Source organism: Amblyomma maculatum, chromosome 1 (genome assembly GCF_055883805.1).
Source record: "Amblyomma maculatum isolate TAMU_Amacu chromosome 1, ASM5588380v1, whole genome shotgun sequence".
In the NCBI taxonomy this organism is placed as follows: Eukaryota; Metazoa; Arthropoda; class Arachnida; order Ixodida; family Ixodidae; genus Amblyomma; species Amblyomma maculatum.
In genome coordinates, this window is record NC_139344.1 from 349,384,515 (window position 1) to 349,397,033 (window position 12,519).

The window sequence follows — 12,519 nt, forward strand, 5'->3', positions numbered from 1 at the left end:
CTAACGAACCTAATAAGCGAAATAAGCTGTGTAGGCTTACTAGGCGATTTTTTAAAATTTTTAGAGATATTAGTATTTAACGTATGTGAGAGATACGACTGTGCGGTCTGTGCAGGTAAATTGTACATCAAGGTAAGCCTAGATATCATGTATACGTTAATGAGCTCAGCACTTAGACGGGTAATTGGCTAAAATTAAGTAATAAACATTTTTATTTAACTTGTTATAGAGCACAAGGTTCTGTTCAGAAATTGAAGGCCATGAACATCGAAGGGAGCTCAGTTTTTAAATTTCCTTCAGCGCAATGTGGTTCGAAAATAATTCGCCTTTTGTCTGATCTCAACCACATCTTTGTGATGTACATAAAAATAACCGAACTGAATTGAAACATCAGACGCTGAGCTTGTATGCTTTCCTGCGATATACATTTATGAAATGGCCTCGCTCTAATCTAGAATGCAGCAAGTACAGGCCCGCATTGTGTATTTTATGGCGTTGATGCAGTGAACGGGATTTTGTCTATACTCCACTGTACTCGGTGACATCATTTTAAAAATGTTCAACACGAAAAAGCCAACGCAACGAGCTTTCAGACACGTATTTTATATTTCGAACCACTACTCAGAAATTGTTTATATCAATTCCACAATATCATCTTAGCAATAAAAAGAATTGAAGGTTGGTTACTTTGTCTTTGTTAGCTAATAACCTATATATATTGAGCTCTTTCGCGTACGTGATATGATATCCTGTTTTCTGTGCATTCCTGTATAGGGGGCAGATTCCAAAGGGTAACAAAAGACGACAGTTCGAATGTGCAGAAATAAATACCCGAGGAATAATCATAGGAACGTGTTGTTTCTTGTTCCACATGAAATAAATATCTATGCATATCTAGTCCCGGATGGCCTTAGGCATTTGTATACAAAACATTGTATATGTATTTGTCAGCATTACAACACGCACTGAACTTATTTGTTTACCACTCGCTACGCTCAATGCATGGCAATGGTGTCCCACTGCTAATCGCTAGGTCGTGGAATCGAATCCGTGCCGCGGCGAAGGCGCATTTGAATGCAGGCAGAATGCATGTCAGTCACGTAGTGTGCGACATCGGCGCTCTTTTCACAGAGCCCTACAGGAGGCGCAAGTTAATCTGGAACCCTTCATTACGGCGTCTTTCCCAGTTTACGTAAGCGCGTCCTGCGACTGTGGTTCACTGCAACGGAATTTCGTTACCATCCTACTGAAAGTTGCTCGTCGGGGTGGGGTTTTCACGCCTCGGAGACGAAACAACCTTCAAACCAGCAAAGCCGGGCTCAAATCACTCACACGAAAGCGCAAAAGGCACGGGACCGATTTTCATGGAGGAGAGGGGAGTAGAGTGAATGCCAAAAAGGGGGGGGGGGGCGCAGCGAAATACCACACATAAAAAAGACAGCTTGTTGCACGTGTGTGCACGCTGCCAGGCCAGCCCAACCGGAATACCATGGAAGCCACGCATGGTGCAGTCGGAAAAAGGCGTATGGTTTGTTTTGTCCATCGCACACAATCATTTCTTTTTTCTCTGCGTTTCCACCATCTGGTTCCAGTCTTTGCGCGTGCGCGCACCGGCTTCGGCTGGCATGTTTTGTTTTTGTTTTTCTGTTTTTTTCTTTATTTTTTCTTTTACTTGCGCCTGCCTCTGGCTCGCTGCAGCACTAAATGAAGTGGCCTGTCCCCAGTGTTGCGGCTGGACGCGTGCGCGCACTAGCCTCGGGCGGCAGCGGCGACGGCGGCGACCATAAAACCGGGTCTCGTCCGCAGCAGCGCCCAGCCCTCTCCTTGTTGTTCTCGGCGCCTGCAGGGGAAGGCTGCAGCGTGGCGACAGCGCGCGACAACACCAAAGCCGCGCGCGCGGCTGCGGCGGCGCGGTAAAGAAGCTGAACAGCCGGAAGGTCTGTTGCTTCTTTTATTTCCATCTTCACTTTCCAGAAGCGAGTGAAAAGCGGGGGACCCGATCTGAGGCAGATAGAGGGAGCAAAAGAATAGGGTAGGAAAGGAAGAGAGTGTTGAAAAGGAGAGAAAAAAAAAAAAAAAAGAAAAACAGCTACATATGGTGCGCAACCACTCTGAAATTAGAAACAACTGCCTGGAAGAAACCACGCGTGTCAAGGGTGACCCCATGGCTTGGTGTGTAGGGGCACCCTGTGGTGACCAGCGCACGCACTGCTCCACGATTTTTTGGACGGTTGTGGATCCTGATAGCGCCGGTCGCGTGACGGACTCGCAGAGAGCGTTTTTTAGAGAAGAGCTGTCTATTGGAGTTTTTAATGAGGAAATATGGGCGCACGTGACCGTTCCATGCTTGCGACCTGGTAAAAAGAGAGTTAAAAAGTCGCTATATGGGTAAACTTCATATAATGTATACACGAGCAGCCCATTTCTTATTGCTTTGTGTGGAATATTTGAAGATGCAGCGGCAGTTACGGGCTAACCATGCAAAGTAGCGACTTGACAATGTCAGCTGCGTGCTTGAGCCTTACAAGGAGTTGACTCTTGTTTTTGGCCAAGCAGTTTCGCGTCCGCACCACTCGAAAAAAGTAACCAACGGGCGCGGCTAATTTCCCGCTTAACGAAGAGGTTTGCGCCGTTTTATGGGCTTTGAAACTTAACAAGAGTGGAAGAGCGGAAATTCGCGCGTATAATTCGATGGTTTTAAATATTAAACAGCGCCTTTTCTTCAAGTGTAGAAAAAAAGTCATTACTGTGGCGACTTTTTACGAACATGTCCCCTCTGGCCCCACCCCGATGACCCCACTTGGGTTTGCTCAACCCACCGCGTCAGCTCCTGCGCGAAACAAAACCGACACGCTTCCTCGGCTCCGACGTAGCATGTGAGGGCACGCGCGGGTTTTGGCGCCTCGCTGAGCGCCCAAACAATGCCGGGTTCTACTTGACGCCTGGGGCGCTGTCTCCGTTTCGAGAGCCACACTGGCCTTCTTCCTTTCGTCTTCTCTCCCTGCCGCCACTGCACGTGTATGCCGCTGCTTTTCCCTTACGTTTGACAGTTGTATGCGCTCGAAGCGATGCTCTGTGATAGGTCTCTCTCCGAGTCCCCGCCACCCCACGCGTCCTTGCGGCGTTCCTTCGCGAACCGCGATCCTTGTCGCTTGGCGTGTCCCGGCCGCCTTTAGACTTTTTTTTTTTTTTTTTGCGCCCTTTGTGTTTTTCTTTTTCCTTCGTGGCTTCTCATCCGAAAGCTCGGTTTCTGTTTTACAAGGCCATAAAACCGGGGGACCAAAGAGCGGCCGACACTTTGGCTGGGCTAAATAGCTTTCACCTTCATTTCTGGTCCTCCCGCCGCGACCTTCTTTTTCCTCTCTCTTTCCCTCGTTCAATTCTCTCGGTATAGTGATGTCAAACGGTGCACTTCGCGACGCACTGCATGCTTTTCCGTTCTGCGTGTATCGCTCTCTTTCATTCTGCGTGCTTCTTCTTTCGTTTAGTCGCCTCGTATGCAAGAAAAAAAAATGACTCCCTTTTTCGTTTTTCTTTTGCTTCTAGAGCATACTCCCTTCCCTTCATACCTAAACCAACTCTGGGTGGTGTCGTTCATGCTTTTTCTTTATTTTTGCGCCTCCCTGATGCCCACCATCGCTCCTTCCTGCGTTCCACACTGGGCCATTCACTTTGCTGCACTGTTTTCGTTACTCCCCTCTCGCACTCTCCACATGCATCCCCGGCTGCCTGGGTGCCCCCCAACTTACTTCCTCCTCTTTTCCCTCCTCCCTCCATTCCTCTGCTTCGCATCTCCCGGGCCTCACACACCGTGGGGAGATATGGGTTGTAAAACACGCGGCGTCCCAGATTGAATAAATGCTTCGGGGAGCTGCGAAGGAACCGCGAGCGGCCAAGATAGAAAAGCACGCGGGTGCGAGAAGAAAGAGACAAAGAAGCAACAACAACAAGGAAAGGAAGTGCGGGCTACACAGCAGCAGCAGCAGCAACAGAATTTCTCCAGCAAGCACTCCCGCCGGCTCATGCGCGGGCCGGCGAATTTATCCCTGCGCCAGCCGAGCACCGCGTTGTTGTCCCCCGGACGCGTTTTGACGCTTGGTTTCTCGGTAATTGCCGGCGCGCCAGAATTCTCGCTTCTCGTAGTGTCGTCGATGGCTTTTTCTGTTGTTGGTGCTGTTGTTCGGAGGCTGCCGGCTCGGCGCCCCGTTGTGTTTGCTGGCCCGAGTTGTGGTGGCCACTTTGGCGGCAGCGACAACTACATTGTCGGGTGGCTTCTAGCCGCAGCCGCCTGTGCGCTAGGGGCACCGCCGGGCTTGCATATTTTGGCAGTCTCAACCACCAACATGGTTGGAAGTAGAGGTGCATGCGCTGGCAAGGGTTTCCTCCAGACTTGGATAGAACACAGAAAGCAAGCTCGTGGGATTTTTGATGCTGTATACAGTCTGCGATCCTCTTTGATTTGCGTTTTATGTGAGCCTACGTTTTGTAATGCACTTTGCTTTGAAATTAGAGAGAACAGGAATAGCTTGGAGAAATCGAGTAATTATAGGAAATTCAGAGTCGATAATATGAGCCGGTGCAGGATAAATGTGACGGCGTTCTTCTGGACTGTTTTTTTTTTTTTTTTTTTGTTCGCTACATATTTCAGCAGCCTAGGGCGCGTATACTACTACTGCTCACTGGAACTTCGCTAAGCTACTATCTTCACTAAAACCAGTTATCATCACCTGTCACCTATAGATGATACTTTGTTGTTGGTGTTTCATTATAGCCGATGTGTTATAGCCGGTGATTCACTCTCTCTCGATTATTCACAGAGACGCCGACGCCAGACAGTCTTCATCCGTTTTAGAGCTATCGAATTAATGTTCCATCTAGAGAGTTTTGGTAGAACCCTTCAAACCGTGTAATAAAGGATTCGACCTAAATCTTTTTGGCCAATAGGAGCGATTTACCTTAAAGCGATGTTTGGTGACATGTTCGAAAAAACTACATGCTATGTTCGTTCTGGGGAGTGATGCACTATTATAGGTACATTAAATACTAACGAGGTTATGAAAACATGAACACAAGTAGAGCTTTAGACATAAGTAAACGGAGCACACCTTTAATTTCGTCCTATAGGTAATCATGCGCCCCTGTTGGAAATAACAAAAAAAAAAAAAAGCATTGTTCACGACAGCATGCGCTACCAGCGAGCATATCAAATAGGAAACTTATGGCAAATGATATAAGGCGATAAAGTGCCCCGTTTATTTTTGTCCGCACACTCACCGTTGTCAGTAGAGCGGTCCGCTATCGATCAGTGTCGGTGGTAGGATCAGTGCAATCGCACAATTACTCCCTGAGCTGCCACTGCCTTGTCCCGTGCGCTGCTCTGACTATTGTGACTTCACGTTCAACACCGAACTTGCCGCTGTCACGAACCCCATATTGAAGAATAAGCTCTTTAATACCGACTTTTTATAATTATTTTGATAATGTTTGCATAGAGATTTGCGATTACTCACCAAGTCTTGATCATAGCTCACGCTTTGTGTTCGGAGTTCCTCAACAACAAACCCCCGCCATAGAGGCTCGGTCCTGGTCGCAGCGGCTGAGTTTCGACGGAGGGGAAAGGCAAAGCACCGTGTGACGTCACTGCCCGTTAAAGAACCCCAGGGGATCGAAATTTCGGAGCCCTCTACTACGGCGTCCCTCATATAGCCTGAGTCGCTTTGGAACGTTAAAGCGGTAACCGCATGAGGCGACAGCGATCCGTCGTGGTGGTGGTGGAAACGTTTATTGGTTAATTGGAGTTTGGGAGCCACAGAGTGGCCCCGCTACATGGTCGGCGTCCCTAGTCCGGGACACCGCATGACGAGGCCCCGTCTCGCGCCCGTTTCACCAGAGCCCGTTGAGACTCCAGTGTGGAGCAGTTGAGGAGGGCAGTCTCCCATGCCTCTCGGGAAGGGGTAGGGGAAGGGGGGAGGTGAGGATTTCGAGTACATGCCCACACCATGTGGAAGACATCACAAGTCTCTCCACAGTGCGGGCATCGCCCATCCGTGTTAGGATCCGTCGTGCGACGCCGCCTCCAACGGCGGTCGTTGTCGCTGGTGCGTATACCGCACGGAGCGACGGGGTTCAACGATAGAGATGCGCGTTTTCAGCGTTGCTCTGTTACCGCAGCCTCGTCATTCGGTCAAGGGGAGTGCAATCACGCTATATCCCATTTCTAACACTAAACAGCATGAAGTACGATAAAACACTAATGAAATTTCTTGTAACGCATCGCATTTTAAAGGGTTCAAGTGCAGCGGTGCGCTACTACATTGCGATGCCGACTTGCATTGCAAACAGTGACTCCCCCCCCCCCCCCCCCCCCCATTTTATTTTCTTTTACTAGCCTTTCAACTTTTACCGAATTGTCTCAATGCACTCATATATAGATGGATCAGACGAAGTGAGCAAACCGGACTATGAAAACAAGCTTCACACGCAAGAAAAAAATAAAAAACCTAGAACGGAAGTTGAGCATACCAAAGCCTTCTGCGATTGGCTGCCTCGCGAGCTGCTTCCGGGCGACACGCGAAATTTTCTAAAAACCCAGAAGCTGAGCGACAGCGACGAGCGGCAATGCTTTGGCGGTCCTTAGCTCGTCGCGCGACGGCATCGCGCGGCATATCGCCGTGAATTGTCGCCTCATGCGGCTAGCGCTTAAACCTTATAAACCAAACCGAATTAACAACAAGCTTTTCTTTTTTCTTTCGTTGCTCTATTCAGTGTAGCAAAGGCGTTACTGTTCCGGCATGACTCTGCAGTTTATAAAAGAGAAAGGATGTGCAAATCCAGTCACTTCGTTAGGGCTGCCTACTTCATTCATAATAAAATTTACTCATGATAATTTGCAGGCACGTATATCGATACAGCGTTGCGGCTTAGCTCGAGAGGCAGGTGGTGGTGAAAACGTTTAGCGCGCGCTCTCCTTTAGACCGGCCGTGGCTTGAATTAGTTATCCTGAACGAAACTCCGCCCATATATATGCACACTCAAGCACACACGCACATAGAGGGGGAGGGAGGGGGGTCTGAGACACACATGTCTAAACCAATTTCCCTGGTTTACTGAGCTCCACAACTGCTGACCTCACGGATGTCATTTACCAAGTGTAACCATTCGCCCTGGCCCCTGCTTCGTCTGTCGTCAATTAGGCACGTGAACGAGCTCGGCCAAACACATCACGTGCGGTTGAGGCGGCGAAATTAAAGGGCGTCGTGTCTCGTCTCAAAAACTAATCTAGTTTCCGCTGAACGAGCTAGGAATGCGAGCATGCTGTTTTCACAAGCGACTTAGGTTGTCTGCACACACAAACAAAAAGGACTATTGCGTCTCTCGTGGAACGTGAATGGGGTGGCATGTGAAATAAACCCTTCTCCTTAATACCTGCTCCATATTTGTACACGACTGTAAAAAAATTACAAGAATTTTGTGGCAACCAATCTTCGTGTTATTTTGGGTATCAGCATTTCACTGGTATACCCTTCGCCAACACTTCCATCTCTGCATTCTCCCATTGTTTGGCTTTTGAAGTGAGGTTTGGCGGCATCTTGGAGCTTTCACTAACCATCATAGTTCAGCAAAGCGGACATGCGAGAAAGGGGGAATAGTTTTACTTTTTTCTGACGCTGCAGCTGCGCTATGAAAATGCGTTGATCTTATAAAACACACCGTAACCAAATCGATATGTCTGAGTGCCTGAAGGCGTATTTTAAATCATTTTCAATGTTTTCAGTGCTCAGTTTTCGCCGACGCTATACTTACCCTCACTCATACAGCTGTAAAGAGAAGGAAATGGCTCGAGTGGGCGTGAAGGAATAGAGACAACCCGGGACATAGTGGCGCGTGGCGGCACTGCTTGAGTTCTCTCTGCGTCCCTCGCGTGCTCGGGGGCACTGGCGGTGGTCAGTAGCGTCGGTTTGGGGGGTACAGAGGGTTCAAAGCGACAACACGACGTGGAACAACAACCAGAGCGGACCCACTCTTTTGGGCGGCGCTCCTTTATTTACGTTTGTTTGTGCGCCATTTCCCGACCCATCCCCACTCTCGCGACCCCTCCCCCTCCTGAACAGGCCGTCGCAGTGACCTGCTGGGTCCTCTGTTTTCCATTCCCCGTGACCTCCAAGGGGTGCCGCTTGTCAAGTCGCTGTCGAGCGTCCCGCTCTGCGACTACTGCCTGCGGACTGGGGTGGCCCTTCCCGGCAGGTGGCTGAAATGGCTTTTGAAGCTGAGCTGCTTGTTCCTTTTTTTTTTTTCCCCTCTCCTTTCTCAAACTCCAATGGACACTGCCGCCAGCAGTGGGCGCAGAGAGCGCGGAGGCAGGACAAGGACGCGTGCGGCATCCCGCAGAGCAGTGTTGCTTTTTTCTTTCCATTGTGTCCGTGCGTAGAGAACGTGGCTTCCTGCTTGAGCCGCCACTTTTTCGCACGTGCCCCTCCCCCTGGCGCCGGTTGTTCGCCTCAATCTAGTGCGGCACGCACAAACGTGTTTGCAACGATAACTTTATCAGCGGCTTTCTCTAACATTCGAACAAAAACAATTGGCGAAGTCACTTCATAGTTAAATAAACAATGTGTACGCATGGACTCGAGAGCAGCGGGTCGAGGGTCGGGTCACGACGTCACCCTGACTCGCCCCGGCGGATGTCTTCATGAATTTGCTAAGCGAGTAAGCATAGAGTGGAACGTGAGGGAGCATATCATGGATCTGACAGGCAATTCTAGGACTCTTTCATTCGAACATCGCCTGTCGGAGTTAGCTTCCGCCTGGATGGATGGATGGACTAAACTTTAATGTCCAACAGATAAGGTGATCTACCCACCCCCCGACACGCAGGTCAAGGGGCGGGTGCCGCCGCCTCAAAGGCAGGCCGGGAGGTCTTGGGTCCCAGCAGCCTCTTCAGCCAGTTGGACGAGTAAGAGCTGGAGCTCAGGGTCCGAGCTGCGCAGCAGGGTCTCCCAGGTGTCTCTACAGCCTATATTGTTCGTCCTCCTGGGAGAATACGGGCATTCCCATATTATGTGGTCGAGGGTCCCTCTCGCCCCACAAAGATTGCACTTGTCACTTCTAGCCTCAGGGAACATGTGGTTCGCCATAACCGGGTGCGGATATGTATAAGTTTGCAGTCGCCTCCACGCCACTGCTTGTCTGCTGTTTAATTTCGGGTCTGGTGGGGGTACCAGTCTACGATCCAATCTGTAGTGCTGCGTGATCTCCCCATATTTTAGCAAGCGCTCTCCGCTTCCTCGGTCATCAAGTGGCCCTGCAGCGGCTCGGCGGTAGAGATCTCGAGCCAGCTTGTGGGCCGCCTCGTTGCCGGGGACGGCTTCGTGCGCAGGAGTCCAAATTATTTGAATTTTCCTATCCAACTTTTTCTGGCCTAGGATTCTGGCTGCTAAGGGCGAGATCCTGCCCTTGCTAAAATTTTGTATGGCAGTTTTGCTGTCACTGATGACAAACTTCGCTTCCGTTCCGACGCAAGCTAACGCGATCGCAGTTTCCTCGGCTATTTCTATGTTCCGCCCGCGCAAAGTGGCAGCTGTCACGGGATTGCTCCGGCCGCTGACGACCGTTGCTACCGTGAAACTGCCACCACCTCCCGCCGCGTCTACATAGGCCACTTCATGTTCCGACATTTCGCCGAATCTAATTTCTAATGCTTCGGCTCGTTTTTTCCTCCTGTCTTTATTCTGGGTGCATGTTTTTTGGCAGCGGGGGAATCACCAAATTTTGTCTGACTTCTCTAGCTACCTCCACCTTGACCGTGGGACCTCTATCCGGATTTATTCCAACTTTCGTCAAAATGACTCTTCCTGTCTTCGTGGTGCTAAGTCTCTCAATTTGAGAGGTTCGGAAATTAGCACGCGGGCACGCGGGATGTGTTGGCGATGAGACTGCCCAACATGTAATGCATGCATGAATGCCATGGCTAGTGAGTGTCATGCTCACTCGCGGGTCCTTCGTAAACACACACACACACACACACACACACACACACACACACACACACACACACACACACACACACACACACACACACACACACACACACACACACACACACACACACACACACACACACACACACACACACACACACACACACACACACACACACACACACACACACACACACACACACACACACACACACACACACACACACACACACACACACACACACACACACACACACACACACACACACACACACACACACACACACACACACACACACACACACACACACACACACACACACACACACACACACACACACACACACACACACACACACACACACACACACACACACACACACACACACACACACACACACACACACACACACACACGCACGCACGCACGCACGCACGCACACACACACACACACACACACACACACACGCACGCACGCACGCACGCACGCACGCACGCACACACACACACACACACACATACATACATACACGTACATACATACATACATACATACATACATACATACATACATACATACATACATACATACATACATACATACATACATACATACATACATACATACATACATACATACATACATACATACATACATACATACATACATACATACATACATACATACATACATACATACATACATACATACATACATACATACATATACATACATATATATATATATATATATATATATATATATATATATAGAAAGAGAGAGAGAGAGGGGTTGCGAAGTCGCTCCGCGAAAGACGACGTCCCTGTCGGAGTGGTAGGTGCCGCTTCGCTCCCTGTAGAACTTCGTCCGTGAAAGCGGCCTGCTATCAGACCTCCCACACACCCCCTCCCATCAACACACACATACAGAAGCAACCCTTCTTCATTGACCCTTTCTTCATGTAGGACAAGCTGCCATCCTTGTGAACAAATATTTTATCTCTTACAGACCGACAAGTGTTGTCGACTGCATTTAAAAGCGTTTCTGTTTCTGGTCCATAATACAAAACTTGAAGGAAGCTGAAATGCAGTATGAATATAGTTGCTTTATACTTTACATCATGCGTCACTATGCCGAAGCAATGACCGCCAGTAAGCGCATGGTTGTTCCCGCCGCTAGCCAGCCACCATTTAAACCTCGAAGGTTGCGACGAAGGTTGCTGAGCAATTGCGAAAATATTTTGCTTGCTCCATGAAAGTGCACCAGCTCGCTCAGCACAGGTGCTGGTGACACACATGACCGTCTTAGGATGCGAAATATTGTATCATCCTCCGTATTCATCCGACGTCGCAAAAAATAACTTCGATCTTCCCCTTCCTTCCCATGAAGAACACACTACACGAGAACGTACACTTCTATGACGGCAAGGAAGTGATTTTCCAAGGAGCTTTTTTTAGAACACAAATAACGCAGAGGTTTAGTGTGCGCGCCAGCTCATTTATCAATAGCAGAACTGCGTGGTCGTAGGCGGAGGATATATAAGTATATGATGAAACTCTCACTCAAGCACAATTTTTGTGTCTGCCTTCCTTCATGCCAATAATACGAACTATATGAGCGGCCCTCGTGTAGTGCTGAGGCCGAATAATGAATCCATATATCCCCTGCCGCCCTAGCATGTTAGTGGCGGTAAAGAGTATAGGATGGGGTGAAAGGGGGAGGGGGGTGAAATCTTGGTCCATGTTTAGCTCCACGGTGAATTTTGTTTGCCTGTGTGCCAACTAGCTCATTTCTAGGGGTAAGAACAAATTGGTTCCGTACACCTTTCTGTTAATTAAGAGGCAGAGCCTTTTTGATAATTCATCAAGCCTTATTGTGTCGTAATATTACTGGAAACCGACTACGACATCCACGAACATAGGCATCGTGAGTGCAAGACGTGCGCAAATTTGAGGCACATACATGGTCATGAGGGACCTGTATGTAAAAAAAGTAAGGTTATCTGGATAGGAGGTCAAAGGAGATACTGGAAATAAGTGAAATTCAGGAGAACCTTTTAGTAACGTAGTATTACGGTAACTGCTTTCTATCTTGAATTTTAGTCGTTTGAACAAGTACCAGAGGAAATGTAGAAACCCTTCGATATTTCATTAAAATTCGACTATATATCAAAGTTTAACAATAGTATCATGTGAGTTTTCGTCTTCCTTGCATTCTACGTATGAGAGAAGCCTTCTTCGGGCGCAGTTTGCATTCTGTTTGAGTTTTCACTGCAAACTTTACCTTTAATATGTGCAGGAAAGCATTTCGACCTGCAAGCGAAATAGATAGCAATATGGGCACTTCTGCCGAACCGGACGACTTTTAGTGAAAGTGGCCGCTCACTAAAATCTACTCTGCTTCTGGCACCAAGTGCTGGCCGCCATCGAATATCGATCATCACACTCGGAGTGACTCCTGTTTCTTCTCACTCTAACCGGGGCCTTCATTCATCGGCCGAGTTTCCTACAGCGTTCCTTTCAGAGCTGCCGAAGCGAGAA